The 20776-nt window shown below is 36.1% G+C and overlaps 1 long non-coding RNA gene across 2 annotated transcripts in view; it reads right to left on the reverse strand.

The window, feature by feature from the left end:
* The window catches only part of LOC141411444 (uncharacterized), a 203911-nt gene that overhangs the window by 168195 nt on the left and 14940 nt on the right, over positions 1 to 20776 (reverse strand). The gene's annotated exons all lie outside the window — the stretch shown is intronic.

Below are 20776 nucleotides of genomic sequence, written 5' to 3' on the forward strand. Positions count from 1 at the left end.
AGATTGGGGGAAGGGAATCCTTCCCGGGACTGTAAATAAACAAGCTGGGCGGGCCGGAGAGCCTCTGGCGGAAGCGGGGCGTGCGCCCAGTAACCAGGAGCGGGGAAGCTTGTGAGAGGAGGGAAGACCCACTTCCCATGTGAACTGTAAACAAACATGGCGGCCGGCAGGAGCAGCAGCACCGCCCAGTAAGCAGGAGCAGGAAAGCTTCTGAAAGTGGCAGTGGGAGGAAAACTTCAGAGGAGAGGGGGGAAGACCCACCTCCCACATGAACTGTAAATAAACACGCAGGCCTGACAACGCGGGGGCAGTGTCACTTTTCCCAGTGCTTGGAAAGGGGAAAGCCTGTAGCAGAGGCTCCCGCACAGGAGAACTCTGAGCAAACAAAGCCTGTGGGACCAGGTGAGTGCTAGCTCACCCCAGAGATCTGCATAAATAATGCCGCCAGCTACAGGCTGAGAGCAGCAGGCAGGCGAGCCACAGTTGCAGATACCACTCTCAGAACTGACTCCAGACGCTTTTATTTCTTTTCCTCCCTACCTTTGATGAGAGAAAAACCGAATTACACCTGCAAGCTGAAAAACTTACTGAAACTGTACTGCATTTGAACTGTGGACACTTGGTGGGGCTTTTTTTTTTTTTTTCTTGTGTGTGTGTGTGTGTGTGTGTGTGTGTGTGTGTGTGTGTGTGTAGTTTTGTTCTACTTTATGCATCCCCTTTGATGAGACAACTACAGAACAACATCTGAGGCACCAACTCCAGGACTGGAGATTGAGACAGACATCCAAATTATTAAGACTGAAATTGCATTGCATATAAACTTGGAAGTTTTTTTTTTAATTTTCTATTTTCCATTTTATTTTTATATTTCATTTTTATATATAGATATTACTTTCATTTACTTATTTTTTATTTTTTTATCTTTGATTTTCAATCCTCTCTCTGTCTCTCTATTGTCTGTTCAGCTTACTGTCGATTAGTACACTAACACTCCCTGTTTATACCTTTGAAACTCTCTTGTCTGATACCTTGTTCTGCTTTCCCCCTCTTGTCTGTATATTTGTTTTCCCCTTTTCTTTAACTTCTTGCTTTCCATCTCAGCTCACTCTTCCATTCTCAATATTACCATTGTTATTATTACAAGCTAGAAAATACTTAATTACACACAGTACAGGGACAGTAACAACACCAAGGACAATGACGGGAAGACAGAAAAAAACAGGGAAACCAGTTTCCCCACAGCAAAAAATTAGTACAGGAACCAGAGGGGAATGAAGAGAACAGAAACTCAGATCCAGACTCCAACAAAATGAAGATAAACTATGCCAAAGGACCCAATGAAGCCCACAAGAATAATTTAAAAGAAGACATACTACAAGTACTCAATGAGAATTTTATAGAGATGATACTGGATAGGGTCAACCAAAATGTACAGGAGACACTCAAGAAATTCCAAGACAATAAAAATAGAGAATTTGAAAAAGCAAAAGAAGAAATAAAGGAAACCATAGAAGCACTGTATAAACACCAAAGTGAAAGAGAGAACACAATGAATAAATGGATAAATGAACTCAGGACAAAAATAGATAACAATAAAGAAGAAAACTGCCAGGATATGGAAAACCTCAGAAAAAAGAACGAAACAACACTGCAAAACAAAACGGAAGGCCAATCCAGCAGAATAGAACAAACAGAAGACAGAATCTCAGAACTTGAAGATGAAATGGTAATTAAAGGAAAAACCAAAGAACTATTAATTAAACAACTCAAGACCTGTGAAAAGAAAATGCAAGAACTCACTGACTCCATCAAAAGACCAAACTTGAGAATCATGGGCATCAAAGAAGGAGAAGAGGTGCAAGCGAAGGGAATGCGTAATCTATTCAACAAAATAATAACAGAAAATTTCCCAAATCTAGAGAAAGATATTCCCATACAAATGCAAGAGGCCTCCAGGACACCAAACAGACCAGATCAAAATAGAACTATTCCACGACATATCATCATTAAAACAACAAGTTCAGAAACTAAGGAAAGAATATTGAAGGCTGTAAGAGAGAAAAAACAAGTAACATACAAAGGTAAACCCATCAAAATCACAGCAGACTTCTCAACAGAAACATTAAAAGCAAGAAGAGCGTGGGGTGAGATCTTCCGGGCAATGAATGAAAATAACTTCAACCCCAGGATACTCTACCCAGCAAAGCTATCATTCAAAATAGATGGAGCAATAAAAGTCTTCCATGATAAGCAGAAACTAAAACAATATGTGACCACAAAGCCACCATTACAAAAGATTCTGCAAGGGATCCTGCACACAGAAAGTGACACCCAACTTAACCATGAAAAGGCAGGCAGCACCAAACCACAGGATAAGAAAAAGCAAGACAGTAGAGAGTAACATCAAGTTAGGTACACACAATCGAACCTTCAAACAACTAAGATAACTAAATGGCAGGAATCACCACATACCTATCAGTACTAACGCTTAATGTTAATGGACTTAAATCACCCATCAAAAGACACCGTTTGACAAAATGGATTAAAAAAGAAGATCCAACAATTTGTTGCTTACAGGAGACTCATCTCACCGACAGAAATAAGCATATGCTTAGGATGAAAGGCTGGAAGAAGATTTACCAAGCCAATGGCCCCCGAAAACAAGCAGGAGTAGCAATACTTATCTCTGACAAAGCAGACTTCAAACCTACATTGATCAAACGAGATAAAGAAGGATATTCCATACTAATAAAAGGGGAAATAGACCAAAAGGAAATAATAATCATCAATCTGTTTGCACCAAATGTCAACGCACCCAATTTCATCAAACATACCCTGAAAGACCTAAAAGCATATACAAATGCCAACACAGTGGTTGTGGGAGACTTTAACACTCCATTATCATCAATAGATAGGTCATCCAAACAAAAACTCAATACAGAAATCCAAGATCTAAAATATGCAATAGATCAAGTGGACCTAGAAGATGTCTACAGAACATTTCATCCAACCTCTACACAATATACATTCTTCTCAGCAGCCCATGGAACCTTCTCCAAAATAGATCATATCCTAGGGCACAAAGCAAGCCTCAGCAAATATAAGAAAATAGAAATAATACCATGCATACTATCTGACCACAATGCAGTAAAAGTAGAACTCAACAACAAAAGTAAAGACAAAAAACATGCAAACAGCTGGAAACTAAATAACTCATTACTTAATGAAGAATGGATCATCGATGCAATAAAAGAGGAAATTAAAAAGTTCCTGGAAGTCAATGAAACTGAAAACACAACCTACCAGAACCTATGGGACACAGCTAAGGCAGTCTTGAGAGGAAAGTTTATAGCCATGAGTGCATATATTAAAAAGATTGAAAGATCCCAAATCAATGACCTAATGATACATCTCAAACTCCTAGAAAAACAAGAACAAGCAAATCCCAAAACAAATAGAAGGAGAGAAATAATAAAAATAAGAGCTGAAATCAATGAAATAGAAACCCAAAAAACCATACAAAGAATTAATGAAACAAAAAGTTGGTTCTTTGAAAAAATAAACAAGATCGATAGACCCCTGGCAAACCTGACTAAAATGAGGAGAGAAAAAACCCAAATTAGTAGAATTAGGAATGCAAAAGGGGAGATAACAACAAACACCATGGAAGTCCAGGAAATCATCAGAGACTACTTTGAGAACCTATATTCAAATAAATTTGAAAATCTAAAAGAAATGGACAGATTTCTTGATACATATGATCATCCAAAACTGAACCAAGAGGAAATTAATCACCTGAATAGATCTATTACACAAAATGAAATTGAGCAGCAATCAAGAGTCTCCCCAAAAAGAAAAGTCCAGGACCTGATGGATTCTCTGCTGAATTCTATCAGACCTTTAAAGAAGAACTGATACCAACCCTCCTTAAACTGTTCCATGAAATAGAAAGGGAAGGAAAACTGCCAAACACATTTTATGAAGCCAGTATTACACTTATCCCAAAACCAGGCAAAGACACCTCGAAAAAGGAGAACTACAGGCCAATCTCCTTAATGAACATTGATGCAAAAATCCTCAACAAAATAATGGCAAACCGAATTCAGCAACACATCAAAAAGATTATTCACCACGACCAGGTAGGCTTCATCCCAGGGATGCAGGGGTGGTTCAACATACGAAAATCAATGAACGTAATAAACCACATTAACAGAAGCAAAGACAAAAACCACTTGATCATCTCAATAGATGCAGAAAAATCCTTTGATAAGATCCAACATCATTTCATGATAAAGGCTCTAACAAAACTAGGAATAGAAGGAAAGTTCCTCAACATTATAAAAGCTATATATGACAAACCTACAGCCAGCATTATACTTAACAGAGAAAAATTAAAACCATTCCCTCTAAAATCAGGAACCAGACAAGGATGCCCACTATCTCCACTCCTATTCAACATAGTACTGGAATTCCTAGCCAGAGCAATTAGGCAAGAAGAAGGAATAAAAGGAATGCAAATAGGTAAAGAAACTGTCAAAATATCCCTATTTGCAGACGACATGATCCTATACCTTCAAGACCCAAAAACTCTACTCAGAAGCTTCTAGACATCATCAATAGCTATAGCAAGGTAGCAGGATATAAAATCAACATAGAAAAATCATTAGCATTTCTATACACTAACAATGAGCAAACAGAAAAAGAATGTATGAAAACAATTCCATTTACAATAGCCTCAAACAAAATCAAATACCTAGGTGTAAACCTAACAAAAGATGTGAAAGACCTCTACAAGGAAAACTATACACTTCTGAAGAAAGAGATTGAGGAAAACTATAGAAGTGGAGAGATCTCCCATGCTCATGGATTGGTAGAATCAACATAGTAAAAATGTTGATACTCCCAAAAGTAATCTACATGTTTAATGCAATTCCCATCAAAATTCCAATGACATTCATTAAAGAGATTGAAAAATCTACTGTTAAATTTATATGGAAACACAAGAGGCCACAAATAGCCAAGGCAATACTCAGTCAAAAGAACAATGCAGGAGGTATCACAATACCTGACTTCAAACTATATTACAAAGCAGTAGCAATAAAAACAGCATGGTACTGGCACAAAAACAGACATGAAGACCAGTGGAACAGAATAGAAGATCCAGATATGAAGCCACACAACTATGAGCAACTTATCTTTGACAAAGGAGCTAAAAATATACGATGGAGAAATAGCAGCCTCTTCAACAAAAACTGCTGGGAAAACTGGTTAGCAGTCTGCAAAAAACTGAAACTAGATCCATGTATATCACCCTATACCAAGGTTAACTCAAAATGGATCAAGGATCTTAATATCAGACCCCAAACTCTTAAGTTGATACAAGAAAGAGTAGGAAATACTCTGGAGTTAGTAGGTATAGGTAAGAACTTTCTCAATGAAACCCCAGCAGCACAGCAACTAAGAGATAGCATAGATAAATGGGACCTCATAAAACTAAAAAGCTTCTGTTCATCAAAAGAAATGGTCTCTAAACTGAAGAGAACACCCACAGAGTGGGAGAAAATATTTGCCAATTATACATCAGACAAAGGACTGATAACCAGAATATACAGGGAACTTAAAAAACTAAATTCTCCCAAAACTAATGAACCAATAAAGAAATGGGCATGTGAACTAAACAGAACTGTCTCAAAAGAAGAAATTCAAATGGCCAGAAAACACATTAAAAAATGCTCACCATCTCTAGCAATAAAGGAAATGCAAATTAAAACCACGCTAAGATTCCACCTCACCCCTGTTAGAATAGCCATCATCAGCAACACCACCAACAACAGGTGTTGGCGAGGATGCAGGGGAAAAAGGAGCCCTCTTACACTGTTGGTGGGAATGTAGACTAGTACAACCACTCTGGAAAAAAATTTGGAGGCTACTTAAAAAGCTGGACATCGATCTACCATTTGATCCAGCAATACCACTCTTGGGGATATACCCAAAAGACTGTGATACAGGTTACTCCAGAGGCACTTGCACACCCATGTTTATTGCAGCACTATTCACAATAGCCAAGTTATGGAAACAGCCAAGATGCCCCAGCACTGAAGAATGGATTAAGAAAATGTGGTATGTATACACAATGGAATTTTATGCAGCCATGAAGAAGAATGAAATGCTATCATTCGCTGGTAAATGGATGGAATTGGAGAACATCATTCTGAGTGAGGTTAGCCTGGCTTAAAAAACCAAAAATCGTATGTTCTCCCTCATATGTGGACATTAGATCAAGGGCAAACACAACAAGGGGATTGGACTATGAGCACATGATAAAAGCGAGAGCACACAAGGGAGGGGTGAGGATAGGTAAGACACCTAAAAAACTAGCTAGCATTTGTTGCCCTTAATGCAGAGAAACTAAAGCAGATACCTTAAAGCAACTGAGGCCAATAGGAAAAGGGGACCAGGAACTAGAGAAAAGGTTAGATCAAAAAGAATTAACCTAGAAGGTAACGCCCACGCACAGGAAATCAATGTGAGTCAATGCCCTGTATAGCTATCCTTATCTCAACCAGCAAAACCCCTTGTTCCTTCCTATTATTGCTTATACTCTCTCTACAACAAAATTAGAGATAAGGGCAAAATAGTTTCTGCTGGGTATTGAGGGGGGGGAGCGGGAGGGGTGGAGTGGGTGGTAAGGGAGGGGGTGGGGGCAGGGGGGAGGAATGAACCAGGCCTTGTATGCACATATGAATAATAAAAGAAAAATGAAAAAAATAAAAAAATAAAAACAGTGAATGTGAGCAAGAATTTTGAAAATATTTTATAGAAGCTTAATTTTCATATTGATGCACAGTAAACTATATGAAACAATACTAAATAATTTTCCAAAATACCAATTTTCAATTTCATCAGTTATGTACAGAGACTTCTAAACAAATACTTAATATTACCCAGTGTTTTAATGTTCACCAATCTATTAGCTGGAAAAGTCTTATTTCATTGTGATTTTACTTTTGGATTTCTTATCTCCAATGATGCTAGACATATATTAATTAATTAATTTATTTATTTATTGGTCTTTTACAATTTTTTTCAGAAGAAAACTTGTACCTGTCTTTTGCCCACATTTATTGCATTGTTTGTCTTCTCATTAACTCCAGGTGATTTTTTATTTTTTCTGGTCCCAAATCTTTATTTTTTCTGGTTGGCTTTATATTTTTTCCAAGTTTGTGGTATCTTGTCACTTTTTAATAGTGTCATATGATAAGTAGATGTCCTTAATTCAAGCAGAAGTTAATAATTGGTTTTTTCCCTCTTTTTCTTTAGTAACCTTATTTTCTATGTAATCTATTATATATTTAGTTCCTAAACTTTCCTGTATCAACTTTAGAGTTTGTGGTCTGATATTAAGATCCTTGATCCATTGGAATTTTGATGGGAATTGCATTAAACATGTAGATTACTTTGGGGAGTATCGACATTTTTACTATGTTGATTCTACCAATCCATGAGCATGGGAGATCTCTCCACTTTCTATAGTCTTCCTCAATCTCTTTCTTCAGAAGTGTATAGTTTTCCTTGTAGAGGTCTTTCACATCTTTTGTTAGGTTTACACCTAGGTATTTGATTTTGTTTGAGGCTATTGTAAATGGAATTGTTTTCATACATTCTTTTTCTGTTTGCTCATTGTTAGTGTATAGAAATGCTAATGATTTTTCTATGTTGATTTTATATCCTGCTACCTTGCTATAGCTATTGATGATGTCTAGAAGCTTCTGAGTAGAGTTTTTTGGGTCTTTAAGGTATAGGATCATGTCATCTGCAAATAGGGATATTTTGACAGTTTCTTTACCTATTTGTATTCCTTTTATTCCTTCTTCTTGCCTAATTGCTCTGGCTAGGAATTCCAGTACTATGTTGAATAGGAGTGGAGATAGTGGGCATCCTTGTCTGGTTCCTGATTTTAGAGGGAATGGTTTTAATTTTTCTCCGTTAAGTATAATGCTGGCTGTAGGTTTGTCATATATAGCTTTTATAATGTTGAGGAACTTTCCTTCTATTCCTAGTTTTCTTAGAGCTTTTATCATGAAATGATGTTGGATCTTATCAAAGGCTTTTTCTGCATCTATTGAGATGATCAAGTGGTTTTTGTCTTTGCTTCTGTTAATGTGGTTTATTACGTTCATTGATTTTCGTATGTTGAACGACCCCTGCATCCCTGGGATGCAGCCTACCTGGTCGTGGTGAATAATCTTTTTGATGTGTTGCTGAATTCGGTTTGCCATTATTTTGTTGAGGATTTTTGCATCAATGTTCATTAAGGAGATTGGCCTGTAGTTCTCCTTTTTCGAGGTGTCTTTGCCTGGTTTTGGGATAAGTGTAATACTGGCTTCATAAAATGTGTTTGGCAGTTTTCCTTCCCTTTCTATTTCATGGAACAGTTTAAGGAGGGTTGGTATCAGTTCTTCTTTAAAGGTCTGATAGAATTCAGCAGAGAATCCATCAGGTCCTGGACTTTTCTTTTTGGGGAGACTCTTGATTGCTGCTCAATTTCATTTTGTGTAATAGATCTATTCAGGTGATTAATTTCCTCTTGGTTCAGTTTTGGATGATCATATGTATCTAGAAATCTGTCCATTTCGTTAAGATTTTCAAATTTATTTGAAAAGTTCTCGAAGTAGTCTCTGATGATTTCCTGGACTTCCATGGTGTTTGTTGTTATCTCCCCTTTTGCATTCCTGCTTCTATTAATTTGGGTTTTTTCTCTCCTCATTTTAGTCAGGTTTGCCAGGGGTCTATCGATCTTGTTTATTTTTTCAAAGAACCAACTTTTTGTTTCATTATTTCTTTATATGTTTTTTTTGGTTTCTATTTCATTGATTTCAGCTCTTATTTTTATTATTTCTCTCCTTCTATTTGTTTTGGGATTTGCTTGTTCTTGTTTTTCTAGGAGTTTGAGATGTATCATTAGGTCATTGACTTGGGATCTGTCAGTCTTTTTAATATATGCACTCATGGCTATAAACTTTCCTCTCAGGACTGCCTTTCTGTGTCCCATAGGTTCTGGTACGTTGTGTTTTCATTTTCATTGACTTCCAGGGACTTTTTAATTTCCTCTTTTATTTCATCAATGATCCATTCTTCATTAAGTAATGAGTTATTTAGTTTCCAGCTATTTGCATGTTTTTTGTCTTTACTTTTGTTGTTGAGTTCTACTTTTACTGCATTGTGATCAGATAGTATGCACAGTATAATTTCTATTTTCTTATATTTGCTGAGGCTTGCTTTGTGCCCTAGGATATGACCTATTTTGGAGAAGGTTCCATGGGCTGCTGAGAAGAATGTATATTGTGTAGAGGTTGGATGAAATGTTCTGTAGACATCAACTAGGTCCATTTGATCTATTGTATATTTTAGATCTTGGATTTCTTTATTGATTTTTTGTTTGGATGACCTATCTATTGATGATAATGGGGTGTTAAAGTCTCCCACAACCACTGTGTTGGCGTTTGTATATGCTTTTAGGTCTTTCAGGGTATGTTTGATGAAATTGGGTGCATTGACATTGGGTGCATACAGGTTAGTAACTATTATTTCCTTTTGGTCAATTTCCCCTTTTATTAGTATGGAATGTCTAATTTTTATTATCGTTTATCTCGTTTTATCAATGTAAGTTTGAAGTCTACTTTGTCAGAGATAAGTATTGCTACTCCTGCTTGTTTTCAGGGGCCATTGGCTTGGTAAATCTTCTTCCAGCCTTTCATCCTAAGCCTATGCTTATTTCCGTCAGTGAGATGGGTCTCCTGTAAGCAACAAATTGTTGGATCTTCCTTTTTAATCCATTTCATCAAGCCATGCCTTTTGATGGGTGAATTAAGTCCGTTAACATTAAGTGTTAGTACTGATAGGTATGTGGTGATTCCTGTCATTTAGTTGTCTTAGTTGTTTGAAGGTTTGATTGTGTGTACCTTAGTTGATGTTACTCTCTACTGTCTTGCTCTTTCTTTTCCTGTGGTTTGGTGTTGCCTGTCTTTTCATGGTTAAGATGGGTTTCACTTTCTGTGTGCAGAATCCCTTGAAGAATCTTTTGTAGTGGTGGCTTTGTGGTCACATATCATTATAGTTTCTGCTTATCATGGAAGACTTTTATTACTCCATCTATTTTGAATGATAGTTTTGCTGGGTAGAGTATCCTGGGTTTGAAGTTATTCAGTGCCCAGAAGATCTCACCCCATGCTCTTCTTGCTTTTAATGTTTCTGTTGAGAAGTCTGCTGTGATTTTGATGGGTTTACCTTTGTATGTTACTTGTTTTTTCTCTCTTACAGCCTTCAATAGTCTTTCCTTAGTTTCTGAACTTGTTGTTTTAATGATGATAGGTCGTGGGGTTGTTCTATTTTGATCTTTGGTGTTCTGGAGGCCTCTTGCATCTGTATGGGAATATCTTTCTCTAGATTTGGGAAATTTTCTGTTATTATTTTGTTGAATAGATTACGCATTCCCTTCGCTTGCACCTCTTCTCCTTCTTCGATTCCCATGATTCTCAAGTTTGGTCTTTTTATGGAGTCAGTGAGTTCTTGCATTTTCTTTTCACAGGTCTTGCGTTGTTTAATTAATAGTTCTTCGGTTTTTCCTTTAATTACCATTTCATCTTCAAGTTCTGAGATTCTGTCTTCTGTTTGTTCTATTCTGCTGGATTGGCCTTCCGTTTTGTTTGCAGTTCTGTTTCTTTCTTGTTTCTGAGGTTTTCCATATCCTGGGTTTTTTCCTCTTTAATGTTGTCTATTTTTGTCCTGAGTTCATTTATCTGTTTATTAATTGTGTTCTCTGTTTCACTTTGGTGTTTATGCAGTGCTTCTATGGTTTCCTTTATTTCTTCTTTTGCTTTTTCAAATTCTCTATTTTTGTTGTCTTGGAATTTCTTGAGTGTCTCCTGTATATTTTGGTTGACCCTATCCAGTATCATCTCTATAAAATTCTCATTCAGTACCTATACTATGTCTTCTTTTAAATTATTCTTGTGGGCTTCTTGGGTTCTTTGGCATAGTTTATCTTCATTTTGTTGGAGTCTGGATCTGAGTATCTGTTTTCTTCATTTCCCTCTGGTTCCTGTACTAAATTTTTGCTGTAGGGAAACTGGTTTCCCTTTTTTTCTGTCTTCCTGTCATTGTCCTTTGTGTTGTTACTGTCCCTGTACTGTGTGCAATTAAGTATTTTCTAGCTTATAATAATAACAATGGTAATATTTAGAATGGAAGGGTGAGAGGAGATGGAAAGCAAGAAGTTAAAAAAAAAGGGAAAAACAAACAGACAGGTAGGAAAAAACAAAACAAGAAAGTTTCAAAAGTATAAACAGGGAGTGTTAGTGTACTAATCAACAGTAAGCTGAACAGGCCTTAGAGAGACAGAGAGGATTGAAAATAAAAAATAAAAAGAATAAAGATAAAAATAAAAATAAAAAATAAGTAAATGAAAGTACTATATATATAAAAATAAAATAAAACAAAATGAAAAATAGAAAATAAAAAATAAAGACAATAAAAAAAAACCCTCCAAGTTCAAATGCAATGAAGTTTCAGTCTTAATAATTTTGGTGTCCATCTCAGTCTCCAATCCTGGAGATGGTGCCTCAGATGTTGTTCTGTAGTTGTCTCATCAAAGGGGATGCATAAAGAAGAACAAAACTGCACAAAAAAAAACAAAAAACTAAAAACAAACCCACAAAGTGTCCCAAGTTCAAATGCAATACAGTTTCAGTAAGTTTTTCAGCATGCAGGTGTAGTTCGGTTGTTTTCTCATCAAAGGTAGGGAGAGAGAAAAAAAAAGAAAAAGAGTCTGGAGGCAGTTCTGTGAATGGTATCTGCAGCTGTGGCTTGCCTGCCTGCTGCTGTCAGCCTGCTGTTGCTGGAGGCGTTATTTATGCAGATCTCAGGCGTGAGCTTAGCACTCACCTGGCCTTGCAGGCTTTGTTTACTCAGAGTTCTCCTGTGCGTGAGCCTCTGCTACAAGCTTTACCCTTTCCAAGCACACTGGGGGAGGTGACACTGCACCAGCTTTCTCAGGCCTGTGTGTTTGTTTACAGCTCACATGGGAAGTGGATCTTTCCCCCTCTCCTGTGGAGTTTTCTTCCCTCTGCCACTCTCACAAGCTTTCCCACTCCTGGTTGCTGGGCGCGTGCCCCCCGCTCCTGCCAGAGGCTCTCCAGCCTGCCCAGCTTGTTTATTTACAGTCCCGGGAAGGATTCCCTTCCCCCAATCTTCAACGTGCAGTGCGCCCCACCCTCTTTCCAGCATGCCTTTATTGTTCTTATTGCTTATTACTCAGTTTCTCTTTTTTCCCCAGGTGGAGGTCGGTCTGTCCAGGGAGCTATGCTGCTCTGGCCCAGGGTTGTCTGTGGGAATACTGTGGTACTACTAAGCTCACCTTGTCTGTGTCTTTCCAAGCCGTCTGGGCACGGGTGGCTGGCATCCTGGGGACCCTCCTGATTTTTCCATTTAACGTGAAGTGGAGATTCTCTGCACTGGCTGGAGGAATGGAGGGGTCAAAGTTTTGCCTCTTCTCAGTGGTTTTGCCTGCAAGGTGTGTCTCCAGTGTCTCTCCAAGATTTCACTATAGGAGGCATGCTATCTGCTTCCTCCCTCTAGCTGCTATCTTCGAATGTCTAGGTATTTATTTTTTGAAGACTATTTTGAATGGAATTGTTTTCTTGATTTCTTTCCCAGCCTGCTCATTATTGGTATATATTTTAAAAACTACTAATTTTTGTATGTTAATTCCACATCCTGCTACTCTGCTAAGTGTTTATCAGATTGAAGTTTTCTGGTAGAATCTTTAGGGTCTTTTATAAGTATAATATATCATCTGCAAATAGGGATAATTTGATTTCTTCTTTTTCTTTTTGTACCCCTCTTATTTCTTCCTCTTGCCTTATTGTTCTGGTTAAGAATTCAAGCACTATATTAAATAAAAGTGCAAAGAATGAATATCCTTGTTTGCTCCTAACTTTAGAGGAAATACTTTCTGTTTTTAGTATGATGTTGGCTAAATGGATCATATATAGACTTTATTATGTTGAAGAACGTTCCTTTTATTCTTTGCTTAGGGATTTTAACATGAAGTGATGATGACTTTTGTCATCTGCTTTTTCTTCATCTATTGATATAATCATGTGATTTTTTTTGTCCTTGATTGTTTATCTGCTGTATTACAGTTGGTGTATGACCTTTATAATGTATTGTTGAATTTGATTTGCAAGAATTTGATTGAGAATTTTTGCATCTAGGTCTATAATTTTCTTTTTTGGTCATGCCCTCATCCACTTTTGATATCTTTCTTCTAGGCCCATGATTCCTAAGTTTGGTCTCTTAATGGTATCCCAGGAGTCTTGACTGTTTCATTCATACCTTTTAGTGTTTTCCCCTATATCTTCATCAGCATGTTTTATCACATTTACCTTTTTTCAAGGCCGATTTTTGTCTTCAGTTTGATCCAGTCTATCAAAGAGACTTTCAGCTGAGTATTTTTCTTTGGCTTTTTGAGCTTTTCCTTTTCTGAATTTCAATTTGTTTTTTTTCAGAATTTCCTCTTTCATGTCCTGAATTGTACTATTTCATTCAGCTCTTTGTTTCTTGGAATTCATTCAGGCATTTGTTTATGTCTGCTTTAATTTCATTGATCATTTTTATAATCAAAATTTTTAATTCTTGGTCTGAGTTTCTACCCACTTCAGTGTCATAGTGTTTGTTACTATAAGATGTTGAGCTTTGTTGAGTTATATTACCATATTTTTTCATATTCCTTTTGTTTCTGGGTTGGGATTTGCACATCTGAGGTAAATCCCAAGACTATCACTTACAGTCTTTCCATTGAAATATTCTCAATGTGTAGACAGAATAGTAATTGCCAAGTTGAGGTGCAGCTTCTCACTACTGAACTAGGGGTATGGATCTGTAGCGAAGTATTTACCTACATGCTCAAGACACTATGGCCGATTCCTAGCACCTCTCAAATTGAGAAAAACTATCTGGAGTTGCTGTTTTCACTATAGAAACTTCGCTTCTTTGTGTACTGGGAGCTTCTGCTTAGAGCAGGGAGCTTTATAGTCTGTGGGCTGGGCAGGCTTTCACTTGCTCCACAGTCTTCCCAATCCAGTGAATAGCTGGCAAAGATTTTTCTGTGGTTCTCTGGGTTATCTTTTCTTTCTGGTAATTGTTTCCTTTGATGTGCAGAAAGTTATTAATTTGATGCAATCCCATTTGTTGATTCTTACTTTTATTTTCTGAGTAATTGGAATCCTATTCAGAAAGTCATTGCCTAGGCATATATCTTTAAGTGTTTTCTTGATATCTTCTTCTAGTATTTTCAAAGCTTTAGGCTTTACATTAAAATCTTTGATCCACTTTGAATTGATTTTTAAGTGGGATGAAAAACAGGGGTCTACTTTCAGCCTTCTATATGTGGATATCCACTTCTCTTAAAACCAATTTTTGAAGAAGTTTTCTTTTCTCCAACATGTTTTTTTTAGCCATTATTTCTTAAAATACTCTTTAGATATACTCTCTCACTTCTCTCCTCTGGTACTAGAATAAAACAATTATTAGATACCTGTTGTTATATCATAAGCCTTTGACACTCTGTTTTATTACTTTGTTTTATTTTTGATCTTTCTCTATAATATTCAGATTAAATAAATTCTTTGGTCTGCCCTCTACTTCATTCATTCTACTTTCTGTCATCTCCACTACAGCATTGAATCCATGGGTTTTTATTTTTTAATTTCTGTTATTATATTATTAAAACATTAGTTTCCTTTTTATATAATTTCTACTTCTTTCTTTTTTTGTTGGTGGGGCAGGGTTTTGAACTCAGGGTTTCACATTTGCAAAGCAGGTGCTCTATCACTTGAGCCACACCTCCAGTCCATTTTTCTCTGGGTATTTTGGAGATGGGGATCTCATGAACTGTTTGCCTGGACTGGCTTCAAATCTTGATCCTCCCAATTTCAGCCCCCAAGTAGCTAGGATTATAGGTATGACCATCAGTGCTCAAATAATTTCCATTTATTTTTGGAGATAGTGTATTTTTTGTTTGTTTGCTTTTTTCAAGATAAACAAACTGATTTTTTGAAGTTTTTTTTAAAAAGATGGCTAGTTTCATATCCTTATCCAGAAAGTCAAACATCTAAATCTCAGTGTTGGTGTTGTCTTTTACAACCAGGTTGTGACTTTTATTTGTCTTGATTTTGATTTTTACTAAATCATGAAAATTTTTGTGTGTATGAGTTTCTTCTTCTTCTTTTTTTTTTTTCTTGTAGTTGTAGGTCTGGGATTTGAACTCAGGGTCTACATCTTGACCCATTCCACCAGCCCTCTCTTTGTGATGGGTTTTTCAAGATAAGGTCTAATGAACTATTTGCCCAGGCTGGTTTTGAACCTCAGTCCTCATGACCTTTATAGCTAGAATTACTCAAGTGAGCCACTGGTGCTCAGCTGAATTTCAAAGTAGTTTATTTTCCTGAAGAATGTTCTAAACATTCTTATCAATGATAACTCCTTATCAATGAGAACTACTTCTCTTTTCATCCACCTGCACTCTTACTTGAAAAACTTTTGTCTGCACCAGTGTTTATTTTGTCTGCCTTTAACTTACTTTCTTCCCTATCACAAGATTGCCCTTCTACCATGCATTCTTTCTAAAACAGTTTTTTTTATTAGATTATGGACATTTTGTTTAACATGTTAGGAGACTCTTGATACTATTCAAATTTATATTTTGAAGTAGTAGGCTTTGAACTCAGGGCCTCATGCATGCAAAGCAAGCTCTTTACCACTTGAGCCATACCTCTAGCCATTTTTGCTTTGGTTATTTTTCAGACAGAACTCACATTTTTGCCCAGAGCCAGCCTTGGCCCATGATCCTCCTACATATGCATCCTGCATAGCTGGGCTTACAGGCATGCACCACCACTGCCCAACTTGTTTGTTGAGATGGGATCTTGTTAACTTTCTGCATAGCTGGTCCTTATCTCCTCCTCCAAAGCAGCTGGGCTAACATCTGTGCAACACCACACCTGGCTACATTTTGATTTTAATAGGCTGCCAACCTATTTAGGGTTTAGCTTGTGGATCTTACCCTACTTTTGTGTTGTAATTTCAGTGGAACCTTAATTTGTAGAGCCATTTTAGTGTTATGAAGGTCTGCTTGGTTTATATGGTGCTGCTCAGACTTACACTATTGTCTGGTGGTGCTGCCTGATTAGACAGAAAGTGTTTCTATAAGATGGATTAATAGAGGTCTTCTGGTGAGCAAGAGGCACATTAAAATCCCCAAATGGTTCTCCCTCAAGATGCCCTCATCATTGAGTATTCTTTGTTGTTCCATTTTCTCCTTTATCAGCTTTGTAGTTACATTCATCTACTACTCATTTGATTACTAGTTGCCCTAGAGACATGAGTCAATCTACCCTTACTAATGCCTATATAAATTAGTACAGTTTTATAATGCAAGAACCCTAGAACTGTTTATTTGTGCTCACTCACTATAAGTTCCACGATTTTTAATCTTGTACTTAAGTTCTAGACATATTATAATCCCCAAAATAGTATTTTTATTTTAAACAGCAAATGTTAATTTAGCTTTACTGACATTTAACTTTTCACTTCTTTTTACTCCTCTCAGTATCTCATATTTTTCTTTTCTCTGAAGAATACCCTTCATTAATTTTCTTAGTACAAGTGTTACAGTGAAGGATTCAGGTTTTGTCTGAAATTGTGTTTGTTTTACCTTTATTTTGTGATATTTCCACTAATATTGAATTCTAGATGATATTATGTTTTCCTTAGCACCTAGAATACATTATCCTGTTGTCTTCATTAAGAAGTCTAAAGAGCATTGATACTGTTATTGTTACTCCTTTGTTCTCAATGAGACTTAGTAAAATTATCTAGTCAGTCATTACCAGAAAAAGAAATCTGTCATAATTTCACATTTCATTTCTGTACTTTTCTTTTCACAATATTCTTGGTAATTTTGATAGATTCTTATTCCTTGTTCATTTTTCCAATTTAACCTATCATTTATTTAACATGTTAGATGAAATTATTTTATACCATATTTCAGTTAACTCCAGTATCTGAAGTCCTTGAGGTCATTCATCACTTAATCTGTGGGAGTCTGGGAATGCAATGCTTTCCCCTAAAGAGACCTGTGTTTGCTTCTACTTGATGCAACATTACACAAACAATCTGGCATTTTGGATTTTGTGAATTATACTGGTAATATATATAATATAAGTTTGAACTCCAGACCTATTTGATAATAAATATATAACAAAGTTCTCATAATTCTTCTGCATGCCTAGGTGGAAACAAAGAAAAATTTAATTTTTATTTTGAGCAAGGAAAAATTTTATGGCCATATTTTCAACAAGGGCATAGTCCCTTCAAAGGATTCATCATTATGTAAGGGTTCAAATTCAATTGCACTCCTTACAGATCCAATTGATATCTCACATTTTTCTCTCACTGCCATTATTTCCCAAACTCTTAAATTCCTGATTTTGACATTTTTTCCCAAGATAGTCTGAATATTCTCTTTTCCTAACTCTTTTGTTTCAGTTGGTTGATTTTTTTGTTATTTTGCTTTCTTTTCCTTTTTGGTGTACCATGGAGGGAAAGGTTTCTTCGTTCTTTGTGACCTAGGTAATTCATGCAAAAGTGTATTTATTGTTTCTTCAGGGCCTATGTATTTCTCAGGGTGAGGATTTTTTTGAGACAAGGTCTTGCTGGGTAGACAGAAAATTAAATTTTTTGGCACTCTTGTTGAGTACAGGCTGACCTTGTACTCAATACCCTCCTATCTCGGCCTCCCAAATACTAGGATTATAGGTGTGTGTCATCATGCCTAGTTTCAGGGTAGGATTTTTTTTTTAGAACAAGAAATTTATCCAAATTGCTGATAGTAAAAGTTGCATATAATTTCCCAAGTGACTCTATTAATATCTCCTTACATGACACATATCTAAACTTGGTTCATGATTTTTCACTGTTGCTAACAGAAATGTGATGGAGTAAAGAAATTTATCATGCTGTTTATTAGGATAGACTTAGAAGTCATACAGAAAAGGAACTTCCCTTTAAACCATCAAAGGACAATATAAAAGGACTGAAGATGAAGTGAGAAAATGAAGAAAGTGCCCCCAAAAGATTTTCATGTAAAGATCCCTATTGCCTTCAGGACTATTTTTAGGGCTGTCATCTCAGATTCTTCCCAGACATCAAGACAGCATATGTACTGATGTGATTCTCTCCAATTTCTAGCCAAACTATTTTCCTTGCTACTATCATGGACACCATGATATTGCTTAGATGTCAATGTCATAGTTCCTTTACCTAAAATACTTTGCATTATCAGTGACTCCTTTAATGTCATTGTCTTTTTTCTTCTGTAATTATCCTTTTGGTTTATATTACAGAGCCAGGAGTTCACTCAACTACATGCAGCTTACCAAAAGGTATTTCTTTAAGTCACTTCTAAAGAACATAATAATGAACCTGACTAGGAAACTTCTGTAACTGCTTATTAAATAGATAAAACAAAATATAGAATTCATCTTTCTTGTGTGTCTGCTGCAACAAGATAGAAAGCACATATAAAAATCTGTTATAGTTAGAGAAAACCCCCAAAACTCTAGAGGTTAACTGTATTGGACAGCAACTTGGAAAAATATCAGTATGATATAGTTAGAAAAATGAAATCCAGAGTTGCTACCCAACTTCTTTGAGAAAGTGTTCTCAAAAGTATAAATGCATATGCTAATAATCAATATCTATGATTTTCTATATTAGGATTAAATATCCATTCTAAAATTAATACATTCATTTTAGTGGCATACTTCTTAATTTAAAACAAATATTCTCTTGTTTAAAATTCTAATGAGAAACAACAGATAAAGTAAGTAACTTATGTGTAAATCCCTACTTAGTATATTTCTTTACCTCTCACTTAATCTCCAAGTTGATGTTTAAAACTACTTTCTATACTCTCCCAGTGAATGAGTCAGAGATATCTCAAAACCAATAGTTTTAATATCATACCATCTATCCCTATCTCACCATTCATCCAGTAATATAAACAGTACAGCCTCTGTATCCAGGGGTTCATATATGGATTCAACCAAACATGGGTGAAAATATACAAAAAATTCTGAAAAGAAAAACTCAAATTTACTGCCCAGCACTGAATACCTGTGAATGGAATGATGTGCAGACCTAACCTGCCATATTCTTCTGCCATTTTTACAGATACTTAGTCTCTCAGCACTCTTGTTAGTGCACTGTTCATCTCATTTTTTCACTCATGCATTATGTACTGAGGCCAATTATGGAGCATCTGTACTAAATATGTATAATGCTACAATATAGCAGCATTTCATAGCATCAATATCATGCTAAGTATTATAAGTACCCTAGAGATGATTCAAAGTATACAGGAAAAATGTGAACAGGACATATATGAATATTATGCCATTTTATATAAGAACTTGAACTTTTGGGAATTGAGGTATCTAGGGTGTCTTGGAATCAGTCTCCCATGGATAGTGAGGGGTGGCTATACATCTAAACTTGCTGCCTCCAGTTTTTCTTATCAAAGTAAGTAGTTCCTTGTACTCATCTACCTGTGTGTTAGGAAAAATTCTATTTTTGTCTCATTAAGTATAGATAGAAAATGTTGCCCAATGATTCTTTTGGTACTATCACCAAAGTAAGGCAACAAAAAGAAAAATAAACAAATAGAATCACATCAAGTTGAAGAACTTCTGCACAGCAAAGGAAATAAGTAACAGAATGAACAAACAACTTATGGAATGGGTGAAAATATTTGCAAATTATACATCTGGTAAGGAGTTAGTATGCAAGATATATAAGGAACTCAAATAAATCAATAGCAAGAAAATAACCATATTAAAATAGGCAAAGAACCTGAATAGATATTTCTTAAAAGAACACATGCAAGTGGCCAACAGACATATGAAAAAATGTTTCACATCTATCTCTGCTCATCAGGGAAATGCAAATTAAAATCACAATGAAATACAACTCACTCCTGTTAGACTGGCTATTATCAAAGCGTAATGACAAGTGTTAGTGAGGATATGTAACAAGGAAACCTTACTGCACTTTGTGAGAATGCAAATTATTATGGCAATCTGGAAAACAGTATAGAGGCTCCTCAAAAAACTGAAAATATAATTTCCACATGATCCAGCAATCTCACTTCTGGGTACATATTCAAAGAAAATAAAATTATGTCAAAAACATATCTGCACTTCCATGTTCATTGCAGCATTATTCAGAATAGCCAAGATATGGAAGTTACCTAAGTGTCAATCAATGGATGAATGGATAAAGAAAATGTGGTATAAACACAAAATGGAACACACTTAAACCTTCAAAAATAAGGAAACTGTCATTTGAGACTATATGGATAAACCTGGAGGACATTGTGCCAAGGGAAATAAAGTCAGGCACAGAAAGTCAAATACCACATGATAACAAATCTTAAATTTATCTGTGGATTTTAAAGTTGAACCTATAGAGACTGAGAGTAGAACTGAGGTTATCAGAAGCTAAAGATAGGTTGATATTGGTCAAAGCATATGAAATTTCAGTTAGAAGAATAAGTTCTTGAGATTTATCTTATAAGATAGTGACTCTAGTTAATACCAATGTATGGCATACTTGAAAATTACTACGATTGTAAAAAATAGGGCTGGGGACAGTGGCT

Source organism: Castor canadensis, chromosome 10 (assembly GCF_047511655.1).
Source record: "Castor canadensis chromosome 10, mCasCan1.hap1v2, whole genome shotgun sequence".
NCBI classification, from domain to species: domain Eukaryota; kingdom Metazoa; phylum Chordata; class Mammalia; order Rodentia; family Castoridae; genus Castor; species Castor canadensis.